Here is a 19,905-nt window from a genome sequence, read left to right as displayed (position 1 = left end):
GTCGCGCGTGCGTACTGCGGCCCGTACGCATGCGCAGAAATGCCGATTTTTAGCCTGATCGCTGCGCTGCGAACAACGGCAGCTAGCGATCAACTCGGAATGAGGGCCATTAATCGGTTGACCAGTTTGGCCATATACCAGAGGTTCCCAAACACGATCCTAAAGGCACCCCAACAGACCAGGTATTAATGGCTCAGTACGTATGGTTAAATCAAATTGACTGAGGTGCTAATTAAGTCACCTGTGGCCAAGCATGGATATACTTAAAACCTGGACTGTTGGAGTGCCTTGAGGACTGCGTTTGGGAACCTCTGCCATACACAGTACTAAGTGAATTGATTTTCAATGTGATTTCACAAATGTGTTATTTTCTTATATTTATGTGGACTCACATACTCCACTGCGCTGTACATAGGGGGAAAATATACAGCAAACTGCATCAGTGCCAACTGGTAGAGACAAGAACAAAACATGTACTGTATAAATAATGACATCATTGCAATGCTCAGATTGCATAAGGGAAGAGGACCCTGCTTGTGTTACAGCAGTGAGTCTCGTCTCCAGTCCTCAAGTACCACAGGTCATATTTTCGGGATCAGTATGAGATCCCGGCAGGTGGTGGCGTGGACCACCACCCAAGTGGGGGAACCAGCCGGCGGTCAGGACTCCGACCGCCTGTCTTGCAGTCTCTGTCGAGATTGCGGCGTTGGTATATTGACAGCCGGGATCCTGTCCGGCTGTCAATTGACTGCCTCCCATATTTACTGGATTTCTTTCATCATGCACAGGGGAGTTAATCTATTTTTCTGGATCAGTAAGTATGCCATATATTTTCGCAGATAGAAATACTGAAAACATGACCTGTTGGGTGTTCTGGAAGACTGGAGTTGAGCACCACTGATATAATTTGATTGTAAACTCTCACCACTAGGAAACATAGTTTCATTCATATATATTATCCATCAATTCTTTCTTTAAAAAATCTTGATCTTAGCACCAAGTAGACGTCCCCTGTAAGCAAAACAGCTTTATTTACTGTATTTACATATTTATATTTTATGTTTGTCTTCAGCTGCTAAATGTTACAATTTATATGTTAAATATCACGCTGTAGACAAAGGACACATTAGAGACATAGGGGGTATGCAATTAGCTCCGTTATTTTCGCTTAGGCGAACAAAACTGAGCTTTTCGCTATTTTTAGGGCGAATGGGGATTCGCCCTATGCAATAGCAGGGCCGGATTGACGCCTAGGCGAAAAATGCGGCAGGGGCGGAAAACAGGTGGATTGGCGAATTGACAGGTTTTCTGTCGAAAAAACGCGGGCCATTTTCGCCGATTTTGAGGCATTTGTCGCTGATGCCTTTGGCGAAAATGCCTTCAAAACAGTCCAAAACGGCCCTAATTGAATACTCAGTGGGACAAGGCCTGAAATGGTCGGAGCTAATTGCATACCCCCCATAAACAAGATATACTAAACATATGCTTGTACTTCCTGCGGAATGATTTGCTGATATGACCAGAATATGCTACACGGTGATATGGGTTCAGTAAAGCAAAACGTACGGCCTAATTCTGCTGCTGTTGGCAATCTGTACATTTTCAGGTTGATGTCTGTGTATAAATGTTACTTTGCCCATGCCACCCTGAGAGGAAAATGACGTACTATGTACCTCTGTTTTGGCAAGGAATGGAGGGAAACTATGCGCAGGAACTGCAAATGTACAAAAATAACTTGTCTTTTACACAGAGGCTATTCATGCTGATAATAAGGTCCTGCTGTATTTTCTGTTAGCAGTATATACTCATAGCATTATACATGAATCATTGATTGGCAGGAAGTTTGATGTTTCTTCCTTATTCTCCTTTATAAATGGCCATTTCTAGCTGTAGCATTTATATCTGTGCACAACTGGCCCTCACTAGCTAACAATCTTCGTGCAGATTTTTTTTCGGGAGGGGTCACAATTCAATACCACAATGCAATGCAAAGTGACCACAGAATTTCTATACCTGTGGGGGTAATTCAGACCTGATCGTAGATGTGCAAAATTTATCACATCTACGATCACTTTCACAGACATGCGGGGGGACCCAGCACAGGGCTAGTCCGCCCCGCATGTCTGGCTCTGCCCCGCCGCACAGGTACAAAAGCATTGCATGGCGGCGATGCTTTTGTACCTGATGAGTAGCTCCCTACCAGCGCATCTCCTACGCGCTGGCAGGGAGCTTCTCACGCACCCTGGGTCGCAGCGGCTGCATATGACATCACGCAGCTGCTGCGACCTGCCCCCCCCCCTCACCCAACGGTCCGAAAACACACCTCCGTTGTCCGGACCACGCCCCGCCAATGGCGTTCAAATGCCGTTGGCACGTCCCCTCTCGCCCTGCGACCGCCTCTGCCTGTCAATCAGATAGCATCTTACTGGGCACCCGGGGGGGCCCACGCACAGTGCGGCCGCTGCGCGTGCGCACTCCAGTCTGAATTACCCCCAGTGTCGGACAATCTACAATGCTATGACTATATAGCATCCTTCTCTTGCATGAAGGAAGCCTAGATCCTGGGGTATTTATCTGTGTAGTTATTGTATGCTGAATGCAGTCATGGTGTAAATATGTTGGTTAGGTTTGGGTGATTTGTGTGGTTACATTTCATAACAGATGCAGTGTGACGTTGTGTGACAAATGCTGCTAAGCCTGATGTGTTGTATAATCAGGCCAGCACAAAGCTCAAACTATACAGCAAACCCTCAGATTTCCCAGCAGTGATTTTCTCCTGCGCCAGCAGTAACACAGCAAAGAACTGAAGCAGGTGCTTTATTCAGCAGTTGTCAGGGAGGAGGCTCATTCAGCGCATGATATGCAGAGCAGGCAGCATAGCCTGATCTCACACTGTAACAGGCTTCTTTCTTCTGATTCCTTCTATGCATTTGCCTGAGCACACACAGAGAGAGAGAGAGCAAGGATTGCCCTATATGTCCTAATATGGCCATGCAGGCTGCAGGGGCGTTCCTGCATCTTCATCAGAGGGAGGGGGTGACGAGATGTCTGGGACTTCCTTTTTTGGAAACGTTAAACCTCCCAGCTTTAATGTGAAGGAGGCAGCAGAAGGCACCCCGTGACATTCAGCAAGGCAGAAGGCATATGGAAGTAGGGGGCAGCTGCTCCTGCTCTACTGCAGCCATTGTGCTCTGGCTCCAAACTGAAAACCAGGGGAAAAGAAAGTCTTTGTTCCCAGTGTGCATATATACTGTATATATAAGCCCTGCAACGTGTTATTGTATAATGAAAGCCTGCTAATATTGGAGGTGTGTTTGGCTAGTTGTAAGCTATACATTGAGATGGAACAATGCAGAAATCCACTGCATAGCACTGGAAATATAGCATATTGTGAAGCCATGCAAACACTTGTTTATTCTCACAAGTAAATGGTTAAAACTCATTGGGACATATTTATTAATGTAGACCCGATAATTATAATTTCTTTTCGCCCCTTATTGCATCTATAAGAAATTAAGGATTGCCTTAATGTATTTAAAAAAAAAAAAGCACATGCCAGGATATGGGCTCTGACAGGAGGCTGTCCCTGCAGTTTGCTGATGCTATCATTTCTTCAGGATCCCACGCACATGTGTGTGAGCGGATCCTTCTGCAGTTTACTGATGCGATCACTTCTTTGGGATCCTAGTGCGGTTCTGCGCATGTGTGAGCGGATACTTCTAAAGTTTACTGATGCGATCATTTCTTCAGGATTCCAGCGTGGTTTTGCGCATATGTGTTAGCAGATCCTTCTGCAGTTTACTGATGCGATCACTTCTTTGGGATCCTAGTGCGGTTCTGCGCATGTGTGAGCGGATACTTCTACAGTTTACTGATGCGATCATTTCTTCAGGATTCCAGCGTGGTTTTGCGCATATGTGTTAGCGGATACTTCTGCAGTTTGCTGATGCGATCACTTCTTCAGGATTCCAGCGTGGTTTTGCGCATATGTGTTAGCAGATCCTTCTGCAGTTTGCTGATGCAATCACTTCTACTTCGGGATCCTAGCGCGGTTCTGCACATGTGTGTGAGCGGATCCTTCTGCAGTTTGGTTATGCGATCACTTCATCAGGATCCTAGTGCGGTTCTGCGCATGTGTGTGAGCGAATCCTTTTGTAGTTTGATGATGCAATCACTTCTTCAGGACTCCAGCGCGGTTCTGCGCATATGTGTGAGCGGATCCTTCTGCAGTTTGCTGATGCAATCACTTCTTCTTCGGGATCCTAGCACGGTTCTGCGCATGTGTGTGAGCGGATCCTTGTGCAATTTGCTTAAGTGATCACTTCTTCGAGATCCTAGTGCGGCTCTGCGCATGTGTGTGAGCAGATCCTTCTGCAGTTTGCTGATGCGATCACTTCTTCAGGACTCCAGCATGGTTTTGCGCATATGTGTTAGCGGATCCTTCTGCAGTTTGCTGATGCAATCACTTCTACTTCGGGATCCTAGCGCGGTTCTGCACATGTGTGTGAGCGGATCCTTCTGCAGTTTGCTGATGCGATCACTTCTTCAGGACTCCAGCATGGTTTTGCGCATATGTGTTAGCGGATCCTTCTGCAGTTTGCTGATGCAATCACTTCTACTTCGGGATCCTAGTGCGGTTCTGTGCATGTGTGTGAGCGGATCCTTGTGTAGTTTGATGATGCAATCACTTCTTCAGGACCCCAGCGCTGTTCTGTGCATGTGTGTGAGCGGATCCTTCTGCAGTTTGCTGATGTGATCAATTCTTCGGTATTCTAGCGCGGTTCTGCACATGTGTGTGAGCGGACCCTTCTGCAATTTGCTGATGTGATCACTTCTTCAGGACCCCAGCGCGGCTCTGCGCATGTGTGTGAGCGAATCCTTTTGTAGTTTGATGATACAATCACTTCTTCGTGATCCCAGCGCGGTTCTGTGCATGTGTGTGAGCGAATCCTTCTGCAGTTTGCTGATGCGATCACTTCTTCGGGATACTAGCGCGGTTCTGCGCAAGTATGTGAGCGGATCCTTCTGTAGTTAGTTGATGCGATCACTTCTTTATGACCCTAGTGTGGTTCTGCGCATGGGTGTAAGTGGAACCCTCTGCAGTTTGCTGATAGTTTGCTAGGTTGTTTTTTCTTTTTTTATAATATTTTATTTGTAGTTAGGTTCTATGCGGTGCATGTAGCAGAGCACAGGATGAGTGTAACGGCAGTGGGAGCTGTGTTCAGCTCGCCGTGTACTGCTCCGTCAGCAGGGGGTGCACAGTCAGCGGAGACCCCCACAGCACTCGCTGCCTGCCTTTTAGAGGTGGCAGGCGGTTAATGCGGTTCCAGGTGGCGGCCGCCATTTTGCCGGGTCTCTTACAACGGCTCCACTTCCGAGTAAGTTGGGCTGGTACTGGTGTTTTCTAAGGCAAGGGAAGTACTCGGAATCTGGAGAGAGTGGAGACTGGAGGGGGCGGAGCTTCAGATGCTGCACTCACCCTCCTGCAGCTGTACAGCCCTGAATGCAGACTGTGTGTGAGATAACATATGTTGTAGGGCAATGGTCTTCAACCTTAACTGTGGTGTGAGCTACTTTTGGAAAATAAAACCTCTGAAGGAGCTCCCCCCTCCCCCCATTGTGCTTGCGTTCCTGCGAAAGTGGGTGTGGCCTCACATCTACAAGTAATGCCCCCCCTGCGTAGTGTCAGATACACAAATAATGCCCCTCAGCAGTGCCAGATACACAAATAATGCCCCTAAGCAGTGCCAGATATTCAGATAATGCATCCCAGCAGTGCAAGATACACAAATAATGCCCCTCAGCAGTGCCAGATATTCAAATAATGCCTCCCAGCAGTGCCAGATGCACAAATAATGCCCCCCAGCAGTGCCAGATACAATGCCCCACAGCGCCAGATAAAATGCCCCCCCCCCCCCCCCGTGCAGTGTCCGATACAGTGCCCCACACAGTGCTAACCCTTGCTGGCTTCTTCTACTACCGCTCTACCGCTGGTGCTGCTCCTGTATGAGGGACGGAAGGGGAGGAGAGCGCAGTGAATTCCGGAGAGCGGCTGTGGTGAGGGTGACATACTCTCCGGCGGTGGCGGGCATTTAAAATATGGTTCCGGTAAGTGAGCCAATCAAAAATCGCGGTCCGGCTTCCAATCTGCCGCCACTGCCGGTCCATGAGCTCTTATTGGCTGACGACCGGCACCATATTAAAAATTAAGGGAGGAGGAGTGCCAGTGACTGCCCAAGCCCGTGCGCTCTGTGAGCTACCGAAAATACGGCGAGCTACCGGTAGCTCGCGAGCTACGGGTTGGAGATCACTGTTGTAGGGGCTGCACTCCATAGAATGGACACGGGTTCACTACGATATGCCGGCGGTCGGGCTCCCGGCGACCAGCATACCGGCGCCGGGAGCCCGACCGCCGGCTTACCGACAGTGTGGCGAGCGCAAATGAATCCCTTGCGGGCTCGCTGCACTCGCCACGCTACAGGCACGGTGGCGCGCTACGCGCGCCACACTATTTTATTCTCCCTCCAGGGGGGTCGTGGACCCCCACGAGGGAGAATAAGTGTCGGTATGCCGGCTGTCGGGATCCCGGCGCCGGTATACTGTGCGCCGGGATCCCGTCAGTCGGCATACAGAAGACCACCCAATGGACACCATCTCCCCTGCAGCTGCTGTGTGGGCTACTATAAGATAAGCGCCCTTATTCTTGTATTATTTAAAGCTGCCTATGTTACGCTTGTTAAGTAAACCAACAGGTGTATATTTACATAGCTGCACCTGACAATGTATTTCCTGTCTGCTAATTACGTACTAATCACTCTGAAACAGCAGAGGCTTTTACTGTATTATAGCACTACTAATATTTCCCGTTGTACTATGGCAATGTTTTTTACTTGGATACAATGTAAATTAGCAATTGCCTTATGGGCAGTGGAGATATTTGTGCGGTAATGCGCAGGCATTGGTGCTGCATCCACTATGGTGGAACGTGCGTGAGCTTAGGCTCTCGGCAGGTTAGTGTCTTCCCTGGTAAAGCTGGTTGAGGTGCATTTCCCTTTTTAGGGTTAAGTCCCCAGCCACTGCATGTCCCGCCCTGGGTGCCACACAGCATACGACGTAGGGGTTAACCACTATCTGGCATGGTGCAAATCTTATAGGGGTATGGACAGCTGTGTCTTTATTTCCCGTTGGCTGTGACCCACTGCTAACCCTTAGCTTTCTGTCATACAGTTGCACAGAATACAGAGTCCCCAGGTTCTAATATCGCTAAGCTGTCAGCGACATTGGGAGAGGATGCTGGTTCATTTACTGTGGTCCTTTACCTGATATCCAATTCCTGCTATATCAAGTGTGGACTTGGGTCCTGTTTGGTGGATCATCACCAGCGTTATGTATCATAACATAATGTGCTAACAGCCTGCTTTTGTGTTAGGGGTCTGCTATACTACAGTGTATATAATGGGTTTCCTCTGAACCACCTCAGAAAGCGTCTCCCTCCTTTGCAGACTTGGTTACATGGTGGAGATGCGGAGACTAGTGTTGTCCTGAAGAATGAGGACCTAGAGTCTTCTGCGACTCACGTCATGGGAGAATGTTATTACTGCTGTACGCACTCTCTAGACATTTTAGATATCCTCTAGCGTAGACTGCGTCCGTTCAAACATCAATGCAGGAACACCATTACTTTCCCTTCTTTGGATCTCTCCATTTTCATCGGGGAGGTCGAGAAGGCGCTGAGTAGAAAGATTCTCTGTTCATCGCAAATTGGGTTCCACGTCCCTTGGTTGTCACTACGTTTGCACGTTTTGTTCAACACAGGGACCTTCCTGTTCAGGGTTCAGAGTCCGCTAGTTACAACTTGTACAATGGTTGTCTCAAGTCTATTTTAATTGATTCTGGGGCCATAATGCTATTTTACTAGCCACAACAAAGGTGGCTTACACTATGATTGCAGGACAGTTTCGTGGTTCAGCTGACTGTATATGTTCCTAAGGCCCTTTGAATTTGCTTTTGAAATGCGGATTCAAGATTAAAGCGTTCCTTAGTATGTTCTCTTTCTGCCATTACTAGATACTTTTCTTCCCAGTCGGTGGAGAAGCACTTTTCTTCTGGTGACTGCCCCTTACATCGGGATCCACATTTCCAGGTTTTTACTCCTCCTTTCTGGTTGCAGCATCCTCCATGGGTCAGTGTACCACGCGCCATTTATTTTTCTGCAAGGGTTCAGCTTCCGAGGCACCTGGCGTTTGGTGACCAAGGCTCTAAAGAAATTTAGCGGCAAACAGGGTCTCTCTGTCTATTCCCAGTTTACAGTTACTCCAGTTCAGGGGCGGTTGAGTGGAGTCATTTTCAGACACCTGGGTTCTGAAAATCATTTGCATTGTTAACATTTTCAACTTCACGGGTCTGCCACCTTGGCGCTTAATTACTCCAGTTTCACCACTGAACGGAAATTGGGGTACTACTACATCTTGTTCCAGGTTCGGAAGCCACACTGCTCATTTCGGTCGACCTAAAGTTTTTGCGCCTTGAACACCAGGTTGTGGTTGGTTCTTTTTCTAATAGAATCTCAAAATCTTCCCAACTTGGTTCTTCACATGCATGTGAGCGGATCCTTATGCAGTTTGCCAATGCGATCACTTGGGAAACTGAAAACGCTAACTGCTTTCTGGATGAACCATGTCAGCTTCTGTTCATGCAGTTATTCGACTCAATTCTTAATCCATAGCTCTCTCCGGGTTAAACACAGACCAATTCTTCTAACTGCTTTCATCAATTAAGGTGCAGGTGGGAATTTTATTTCACCTCACGTCACAACTTACAGTAGTAAATGGGAGAAAATGTCTGATGCAACCGTACGATTATGGGGGTGATTCAGAGCTGATCGTAGAAGTGCTAAAATTAGCACATCTACGATCAGATTCTCTGACATGCAGGGGGCGCGAGCGCACTCCACAAAGGGCTTCAGAGTGCGATCACTGCCGTTGCAGCGATCGCCTCTGAATTAGGCCCTATGTGCAGTTCCTCTTGATATGCATATATTGGAGCAATCCATAAAGAGCATATTCCATTCATGGTCCTTTCTACTGCAATTCATTAAAATATCTTGGGGTTACGGTGGCTTTATTTGTATTCTCCACTGTTGGACTGGCACTGGGTAAAACCTCTTAAGTTATCCTCTACATGTGATCTACCACCACAGTATTCTTTGTTCAGGGTGTCTTCAGCAAACAAAAAGCAGAGGAATTACCTCCTCAGTCGTGAATGGGATTGCTCATTTGAGTTAATACCAGGGAACACCCCTCCTAGGGGTCAACTCTGTAAAGGTTTCATTAGGAAATCTAATTTGCCCGCTGGAGCACGCTTCATTTTTATGAGGAAAAATAATGGTGTATTACAGCCATATATTGTCTGGCATGGTTTAAATGCAGTAACCATTAAAGATTGTTATCCATTTGTCTCAAGAGTTATTTAAGAGAATTAAGGGAGCTGCATATTCAGTAAATTGGATCTCAAGACTTACGGTCTGATCAGTATTGAGAAAGGTGACGAATGGAGAATTGCCTTCAATAACAGAGATGCACATTTTGAACATCTGATGATGCCCTTCGGCCATTATAATGCTCTCACTGTTTTTCAAAAGTATGTCAGTGAAATCTCCAGACGTATAATATAGTCTAGTGATCTATTTAGACGACATATTGATTTTCTATCAAGACCTTAAAGAACATGGGGAAGGTGTGTATGGGCAAACCAAATAATCTCCAGGTTCTTAGTGTGTATTGTGGGAGTTACTCAGAGTTGTTAGCAAACCCAAAAAGTTAGCAATTAGGCAAAACCATGTTACACTGCAAGTGGGGCAGATATACCATGTGCAAAGAGACTTAGATTTGGGTGGGTTATATCGTTTCTGTGCAGGATAAATACTGGCTACTTTATTTTTACACAGCAATTTAGATTTCAGTTTGAACACACCCCACCCAAATCTAAAGGGCCCCATACACTAGATCGATATGTCTAGAGGCTGAAGTCGGGCCGATTTCCCTTGAACTCTCCCGGGAGCTTCCCGGGAGTGTTAACATATGATGCCAAATGATTTGGTACAATTTGACTTTTTTGATTTATCTGATGGGCTGGATTAGAGTGCTTCAAACTTCCTACTGTAGATCGCATGCGATATATCACGAGCACAAAAACCACAGTTCGATTCCATACAATTCCACTTGATCACGACAAATAACGAGTGCAGCACCAACAACCTGGAGGAGTCGACCCGACGCTCAAGGGGCCGCGCGTCGGATCGGATTGGATACACAGCTAAAAATGCACGATTTCACCCAATATATAGTCCCGAGTGCTCAAATTGAGCTGAAATTGAGCAAAATCGTTCTAGTGTATGGGGCCCTTAACTCTCTCTGCACATGTTACATCTATCCCACCTGCAGTGCAACATGGTTTTGCCCAATTTCTAACTTTTTTGGTTATCAATAGTATTAAACCTGTTCAGAATCATCCTGCTCCTATGAAAGTCCAACAAAAATAATTTAAAGTAAAAGAAATTTGGATTAATGGATTTCTAGATGTTACGTGCAGTTTCTTGTCAATTGAAAGGGATAACACCAGGTTGAATTTTTTTTGGGTGAAAGCTAGCAATCTGCATGCTCCCAATCTCTTATGTGTTTTTCATCAGAAATATCCATTTAAGCTTTACAAGTGGTGTTCGGAGTCAACCTCTAAAGGGCCCTACACACTTAGCGATTTCACTGATCAATATGAACGCTCTTGTTCATTAATGAATGAGAACTTGTTCATATCGGTCAGTGTGTAGGCACCAACGATGAACGATGCCCAGCCCCACACTCTTTAATCGTTGGTGCTGGGTCGCTTGTGCATGCAGACCAATATGGACATTCTCGTCCATATTAGCATGCACACACATGGAGCCGGGTGACAGGGGGAGTGAAAAAAATTCACTCCCCCCGCCGCTGGGTCGATCGTCTGCCGTATCGGCCGTCGGGCAGCTCTGCGGCGAGTCACCTTATGTGTAGGGCCCTTTAGACAATGGTTACTGTCAGACACCATTTGACTTTAGCAGACACTTACCAAGTCTCAACACTGTTGTTTCCTGGATCGCAGGTCTACTGACTTCTTCTGACGGTGTAAATGATACACAGAATGGTAGTCTCTGAAATCAATTTATCGGTCTATCACAGTTGCATGTCTAGACTAGAAAATAACAAATACCCCCAGCACACTGCAATGAACCAGAAAAAGAGACATACAATACATGCTACATGATAATAGTAACGCAGAGATCTCTATAACATTAGTTTCTGTGTTGTGAAGGAATGGACACCCCAGACATATGTGCTTTTATCATTTAATTTAATTCAATAAAATTAATTTATTTAATTAACCCATTGATTGAGTTCTCATTATTATATGAGTAAGAGATTTGTTTCCACAATATGGGAATAATTCCGACCAAAACTAGAGCCTACCAAATAAACCTTTTTTTTGCACATTGTTGGTCTAACTATTTTGAAAGAAAATATATGTGATATCCACCTCCTGAGAAATGACAGATGTATGACAGATTTTGTCCATTTTCAGTGTTTGGAAGCAGATGGTCAATTGTCAGTTGCTCTCATCCACAACCAGGGGGTTTATTTACTAATACTAAACAAAAAATGGCTGCTAAGCCTAAACAGCGCTCACTCCTACAGTATCGTCTGCTTATACAAATATTGTGCAACACAAATAATGATGAATAAAAATGAATATTTATTGGATGGTAATAATCCTAATAAAGTAAAGCTACTGTGGGCAAGTAAAGTAGGAAAATAATATCATTGATGTAGGGAAAAAAAGAAGAAAGAAAGAAATCTTTGAAAAACAAAACTTGAAAAGTGCAACTCTGCACTATTGTAATGAACAGTAAAAATGAGGGAAAAAAATGCAGGTACGGTCATGAGTTGTAGGTCATGAACGTTGTCACTTGTGAAAGTCTTCTTCACAGGTGCTCTATATGTATACCACTCCGGCTAGCGAAGAGTCTTTGGTGGTATTGTCAGATGATTAAGTCTTAAAACCTGATGCTTAATCTAATAAAGGCATGCATTGATGGATGGGTTTAAAGAAAATTAAGTCAAATGGTCCTAGTCCTAACCGGACTGTGAATGTCCTTGTGAGTCTCTTTACAGATAGTGGACGGCGTCCCGTACCTCTAACGTTTGGGGCAAGTGATAGTGCACTGTCGTTGCGGCCGTAAGATAAGGGGCACAGGTGCGGGTGGGCTGCGGGATCTCCGGGCTGCTCCGGACTTACTGAACCCTCTGCGTCCGTGCCTTCCCTCGGTTCGTCCTTTTACGGATCTCCCCGTGGGTTGGCTCCGTGCGCCGGGTTAGTCGTTGTCGGGGGAGATAAGGTGCTCTGCCTGCAGGGTATAAACGGAACCTGCGGCTGGGACACACTTCTCCACTACGGAGACTCACCTGCAGGATCCTCTGTCAGCCAGTCCGTCTGTGCGGCTTACCGGTGACTTGTCAGCGCCGTTGCTCTCGATCTTTCCTTGCACTTTGTCGCTGTCTGTTGATGTGGATTGGGTGTCCTGTATTATCCAACGCGTTTCAATCGATTTGGTCTTCCTCTGGGAGTTTTTGCAGTGATCAGGCTGTGTCTGGAGTTAAAAAGCAGGATGGCGGGATTCTCTGCTATTCGTCCATTGTTCCTAGAGTTTTATTGGATGTTGGAGCTGTCAATCTACCGTGTTAGGGGAGACCTTTGTGGAATGGAATTAACTTCATTTTCTGCTGGGAGCACTAATTAAAGCTTAATTGCCTAGTCCTATAGTATATATTGGGTTAAACTAAACTTAGAGAAAGTCTATGTTTATACATCAGCTGGGAATGTTAATAACCTTTGTGGAATGGGATTCGCTTATTTTTCTGCTGGGAGCACAATTAAAACCTAATTGTCTAGTGCTATAGTAGATAATGGGTTAAATTAAACCTGAAAAAATAGAAGAAAAGGATGAAAAAGCCTGTGTGTATATCCGCCAGCTGGGAATGTTGATAATGAGAATAAAATAAAATAAAATAAAATAAAAGTATGAATGTATTGATAAATACCTAAATGGATTATAAATATGTATATGATGAGTACAGACTGGAAAATGATGGTAATTTTAGTGAAATACATGAAGATGACAATTAAAAATTAAATAAATTTAAATAAAATCAAGAAGGATCAAAATCAAGTAATGTGAAGCAATATAAATGTAGGTGGAACCTAAATACAATGTAGTACAGATAAGTGTATGGGTGATACTTGGGTATCCAAATGGTGGGATATCTGAAAGATTACTTAACTCATGTACTATGTTGAGAATCCAAGGTCTCAAATCTAGCTGTTTTAGGATCTCAGTTATAACTGTTTTTAGATACTACTTGCAGATGATGGATCTAACTTCATTATCAAGGTTTAACCCTTTCGGTGCCAGTGTTCCTAAAGCAATTATGGTGCGCAGTTCTTCTTTGTTAATTCTCTGTATGTAATCCCCTCCTCTCCAGATTTCACCCAATATATAGTCCCGAGTGACCAAATTGAGCTGAAATTGAGCAAAATCGTTCTAGTGTATGGGGCCCTTAACTCTCTCTGCACATGTTACATCTATCCCACCTGCAGTGCAACATGGTTTTGCCCAATTTCTAACTTTTTTGGTTATCAATAGTATTAAACCTGTTAAGAATCATCCTGCTCCTATGAAAGTCCAAAAAAAATAATTTAAAGTAAAAGAAATTTGGATTAATGGATTTCTAGATGTTACGTGCAGTTTCTTGTCAATTGAAAGGGATAACACCAGGTGAAATTTGTTTTGGGTGAAAGCTAGCAATCTGCATGCTCCCAATCTCTTATGTGTTTTTCATCAGAAATATCCATTTAAGCTTTACAAGTGGTGTTCGGAGTCAACCTCTAAAGGGCCCTACACACGTAGCGATTTCACTGATCAATATGAACGCTCTTGTTCATTAATGAATGAGAACTCGTCCATATCGATCAGTGTGTAGGCACCAACGATGAACAATGCCCAGCCCCACGCTCTTTCATCGTTGGTGCTGGGTCGCTTGTGCATGCAGACCAATATGGACATTCTCGTCCATATTAGCATGCACACACATGGAGCCGGGTGACAGGGGGAGTGAAAAAATTTCACTCCCCCCCCTGCCGCAGGGTCGCTCGTCTGCCGTATCGGCCGTCGGGCAGCTCTGCGGCGAGTCGCCTTATGTGTAGGGCCCTTTAGACAATGGTTACTGTCAGACACCTTTTAACTTTAGCAGATACTTACCAAGTCTCAACACTGTTGTTTCCTGGAGCGCAGGTCTACTGACTTCTTCTGACGGTGTAAATGATACACAGAATGGTAGTCTCTGAAATCAATTTATCGGTCTATCACAGTTGCATGTCTAGACTAGAAAAGAACAAATACCCCCAGCACACTGCAATGAACCAGAAAAAGAGACATACAATACATGCTACATGATAATAGTAACACAGAGATCTCTATAATATTAGTTTCTGTGTTGTGAAGGAATGGACACCCCAGACATATGTGCTTTTATCATTTAATTTAATTCAATAAAATTAATTTATTTAATTAACCCATTGATTGAGTTCTCATTATTATATGAGTAAGAGATTTGTTTCCACAATATGGGAATAATTCCAACCAAAACTAGAGCCTACCAAATAAACCTTTTTTTTTGCACATTGTTGGTCTAACTATTTTGAAAGAAAATATATGTGATATCCACCTCCTGAGAAATGACAGATGAATGACAGATTTTGTCCATTTTCAGTGTTTGGAAGCAGATGGTCAATTGTCAGTTGCTCTCATCCACAACCAGGGGGTTTATTTACTAATATTCATGTTTGTGCTGATTTGTAGGGAGTTTGATATCAAATTTTATCGGACGTATTTTACTGCAACTTTTTGAATCCATCTACGGTAATTTACTAAGCTTGCGAGGTTTCTATTTTCATATTTTCCGATGTCGATGTGATTCGTATCGTCGGGCAGTGTTTTACGGGAGTGATTAGTAAAACACTGCCGGACATAACACAATGAAGTCTGGCCCGATCAGTGAGATCCGTGCAGGGCTTCATTGTGTACATTATGAGAAGTGTTTAAATAGTTAAAAATCAAGAGAAAATAATTGCGTGGGGTCCCCCCTCCTAAGCATAATCAGCCTCGGGCTCTTTGAGCCGGCCCTGGTTGTAAAAATACAGGGGGGAAATTGCGTAGGGTCCCCCCATATTTAGACAACCAGCACCGGGCTCTGCGTCCGGTCCTGGTTAAAAAAATATGGGGGACAAAAGAAGTAGGGGTCCCCCGTATTTTTTAAACCAGCACCGGGCTCCACTAGCCAGAGAGATAATGTCACAGCCGGGGGGCACTTTTATATAGGTCTCTGCGGCCGTGGCATTACCCCCCCCAACTAGTCACCCCTGGCCGGGGTTCCCTGGAGGAGTGGGGACCCCTTAAATCAAGGGGTCCCCCCCTCCAGCCACCCAAGGGCCAGGGATGAAGCCCGAGGTTGTCCCCCCCCATCCGTGGGCGGTGGATGGGAGGCTGATAGCCTTTGTGTAAAAAAAAATATATATATATTTTTTGTGGTAGAACTACAAGTCCCAGCAAGCCTCCCCTGCAAGCTGGTACTTGGAGAACCACAAGTACCAGCATGCGGGGAAATAACGGGCCCGCTGGTACCTGTAGTTCTACCACAAAAAAATACCCCCAAAAAACCACAACACACACACCGTGAAAGTAAAGCTTTATTTTACATGCATGCACACTTACACATTCACATACTTGCCTATTGTCCCAAGGAGCCCCTCGGTCACTTGTGGGTGACTCCAATTAACTTTGCGGTTAACCGCAGACTGCAAAGTTCCCATCATTGAGTAGAATGGAGGAGCGCTCTCCTCCATTCTAGCCAGTGTGCTCCTCCTGATTGACAGGCACAACCAATCAGGAGAGTGCGATTACGTGGCGCTCCCTGATTGGCTAGCGGGACCTTCAGTGACAGAAGTCACGGGGGGTCCCGGCATTCGGGGAAAGCGGTTCCATGTGTAAACATGGAACCCCTTTAAGTGCGTGGATCGGGTTGCCAGTTTGTTTTTTTATTCAAGTCCGTGGATTACGTCGGAGAAGAAGTGGACAGATCTACACAGGATTGGTTGTAAGTATAATTTTTTTTTAACAGGTACCCCGTGGATTCTACTTGACAAGGGGACCGAGGGGCTCATGGGACAATAGGTAAGTATGTGAGTGTGTAAGTGTTCATGTATGTAAAATAAAGCTTTACTTTCACGGTGTGTGTGGTGTTTTTTGGGTACCAGCGGGCCTGTTATTTCCCCGCATGCTGGTACTTGTGGTTCTCCAAGTACCAGCTTGCAGGGGAGGCTTGCTGGGACTTGTAGTTCTACCACAAAAACCAATATTCTTTTTTTTACACAAAGGCTATCAGCCTCCCATCCACCGCCCACGTATGGGGGGACAGCCTCTGGCTTCATCCCTGGCCCTTGGGTGGCTGGAGGGGGGGAACCCCTTGATTTAAGGGGTCCCCACTCCTCCGGGGAACCCCGGCCAGGGGTGACTAGTTGTTGGGGTAATGCCACGGCCGCTGGGACCTATATAAAAGTGTCCCCAGGCTGTGGCATTATCTCTCTGGCTAGTGGAGCCCGGTGCTGGTTTAAAAAATATGGGGGACCCCTACATCTTTTGTCCCCCCGTATTTTTTGATCCAGGACCGGATGCAGAGCCCGGTGCTGGTTGTCTAAATATGGGGGGACCCTACGCAATTTCCCCTGTATTTTTACAACCAGGGCCGGCTCAAAAAGCCTGAGGCTGGTTATGCTTAGGAGGGGGGACACCACACAATTTTGTTCTTTGATTTTTAAGGAAAACAGACCCTTTCCCACAGATAAGCATGCACGGATCTCACTGATCCGTGCATGACTATCCAAACACGCCAGGAAAAAGCAGGTCTATTTCTCTTACGTCCTAGAGGATGCTGGGGACTCCAAAAGGACCATGGGGTATAGACGGATCCGCAGGAACCTGGGCACACTATAAAGACTTAAACTGGGTGTGAACTGGCTCCTCCCTCTATGCCCCTCCTCCAGACCTCAGTTAGACTTTGTGCCCAGGAGTGATGGGACACACACTGATGGGACACACACTAGGGGAGCTCTCCTGAGTTTCTCTAAAAGACTTTATGGTTAGGTTTTTTATTTTCAGGAAGACCTGCTGGCTACAGGCTCCCTGCATCGTGGGACTGAGGGGAGAGAAGCAGACCTACTTCTTCTTAGTGCAAAGGCTCTGCTTCTCGGCTACTGGACACCATTAGCTCCAGAGGGTTCGATCACTTGGTGCGCCTAGCTTCTTGTTCCCGGAGCCGCGCCGTCACCCCCCTCACAGAAGCCAGAAGAAAGAAGCCGGGTGAGTATTGGAAGAAAAGAAGACTTCAGTGATGGCAGAAGACTTCAGTAACGGAGGTAACATGCAGTGGTCAGGCTGCCCTCCATGCTCCCACACACCAACGCACTCAGACGGTGCAGGGCGCTGGGGGGGAGCGCCCTGGGCGGCATGTTGCTGAGGTTGATATCACTGGGGGGGGAGGTCATATTTAGGTGCCTGGGCACCGGGTTTGGTCACCCCGCCAGTGTCCCGCAAGTCGGAGGGAGTAGCAGCGGTAGCGCTGCCCTCCCTGCTCCCGTCTACCGGCGCCTATTGCAGGGTGCAGGGCGCTGGGGGGGAGCGCCCTGGGGGCATATTTCGGAGTGCTTAGCTGGCTGGGGGGCATACTTAGAGGCTCGGACGCCGGGTATGTTCCCCCGCCAGTGTACCGCAGCGCGCGCGGCGCGTCCCTGCTCCCACACACCAACGGCTTCCGAGGGTGCAGGGCGCAGGAGGGGGGGCGCCCTGGGCAGCGTTTGCTATATGGCTCATTTGAGGTCATATATACATCCCCCCCAGCTCAATATAGACATATTAGTTTGAGCGGGCTTTAGCGCTCCGATTAGGGGCGGAGCTTAGCCCTCACAACGGAGTCGGCGCCATTTTCTGCAGCTCCCCGCCAAAGCCTTGCTTTATAGTATGGAGATGGGGGGGCACAGTGAATTTTAGTGCTATATGGCAGATATATAGCACTCTGTTTAGAATGGATGCATAATCTTTGTTGTGTTATGATTTTCAGTGTTTTCCTATATATTACCCACTATCGGTTAGTCGACCTGTATGACGACATGTGTGAGGGCTTGGTTACAAGCTGCTGTGGGGACATTAAGTATTAGCAGGTTGGTGTTTGTGTGCTTATAAAAGTAGACACGCCATGGGAGACACAGTTGTTGGTGGGTGCCCTGTCGGCATCAACGGTATTACTGGGTAAAAAGATTGACAGGCTATTATGGCCGGGTACCTGTATATGTAATTATAGATATAGATAGTGGGAGTGTTATTAAATTTATATGCGCTTCCTTCAGACCCCTCGGGGTTCCAAGGTTGTTATTTTTTACCCGCTTACTATTCCCTGCTGTCGACATCTACTAAGTTTCTGTCGGCCATAACGTTCCTGGTAGATCCACATCTGGGGCATGTCAGCACATTCGGAACACATTACTGTCACTGGGGATCAAACGGGTCTGGACAATCCAATTCTGTATATGTATATATATATATATATATATATGTATTTATATATGCATAGTTAGGATATGTGTGTCATATGGTGTATTACATTATGTATATCCATGAATGCTGATATAATAGTATTTCTTCTCATGTGCTGGTCGCTCTGTTGATTAGGCTCCAGTTCGGCTGTGATGAGTTGGTATTCGAGTCTCTCAAGGAGTCCGAAGGCTTATTCTCTTCCTGACGCGGAGAGATCATTGGGGCAGTCAACTCCTGGTCGACGCGGAGCCCGGTCGTTAAGGATCATACACGGGAAGCTAAGTGATATTTTATTTCTATACCTTGTTGCACTGCATGTACAGGGGGGAGTGTTATGTTCGGAAAGACATCCGATAAAATTACCTTACAGAGAGTGGGTAAGGTTGCCTCTGTTGTTTATACTCTGTAACATTGCAGCTGGTTGCCGAGTGACGGCGGGATGTGTAACCGGGAAGGTGCTGAGGTTGCCTCCGAGAGATACTAGAGGGTCGGTATAAAGCGGTTTGCGATACCTCAGTTCAGTCAAGCTCGGGGAATACCACTGGTGAGTCTAACTTCGCAACGGTTGGGGACGCATTCCTTTTGTAGGATGCAGTCGTTTAATCGTTCGATACCGTTACTTTTTTCTTTTTCTGTGCAGACAGTTGAAGCTGAAAAAGTAAGAATTCTGCAGCCTTGTTTGGTTCGCAGAAGCGGATCTTGTTTGCTGTTTCTAGCGCATCCGCCACAGGTCACTGAGTCTATCTGGCTAGATCCCACTTCGGTGGGGTCTCGTCGACTAAGTTTCGGTTAGTCCAGGAATTGTTTAAGACCTGTGAGTTGATTATAGAATCCATAGGGGGACATTCTGAGTTACAAATGTTCCCGTCAATATTTTTCTAATAGATCTTACCGAGTCCCTCTGGTCGGGGAGGTAGTAAGCGACGCCTTACCAGAGTTGCGTCTGGTTCAGGACTTTATCCTGCCATCCCCGTTAAAAAAAAAAAAAGTTCTGCTTACGAAGGGGAACTATAGGATGGAATCTTTCAGGCCAAGGAGTTCCAGCTTGTATAGGTAGAAAAAGGGGTTAAATCCGTTTTTTCTCAAAGTTCAGCCTACCTGGGTTGATATCCAGGATTATCTTCACCATTTCACCAGTGTTGGCGGTATGATGGTTTTCCTTCTATAGTAAGAGC

General features: G+C 46.1%; 1 protein-coding gene across 2 annotated transcripts in view; it reads left to right on the top strand.

The window, feature by feature from the left end:
- MUS81 (MUS81 structure-specific endonuclease subunit) overlaps positions 1-19,905 on the top strand; it is a 415,158-nt gene that overhangs the window by 11,325 nt on the left and 383,928 nt on the right. The window lies entirely within an intron of this gene.

Source organism: Pseudophryne corroboree, chromosome 11, assembly GCF_028390025.1.
Source record: "Pseudophryne corroboree isolate aPseCor3 chromosome 11, aPseCor3.hap2, whole genome shotgun sequence".
NCBI lineage: Eukaryota > Metazoa > Chordata > Amphibia > Anura > Myobatrachidae > Pseudophryne > Pseudophryne corroboree.
This window is presented reverse-complemented; position numbering and strand designations above follow the sequence as displayed.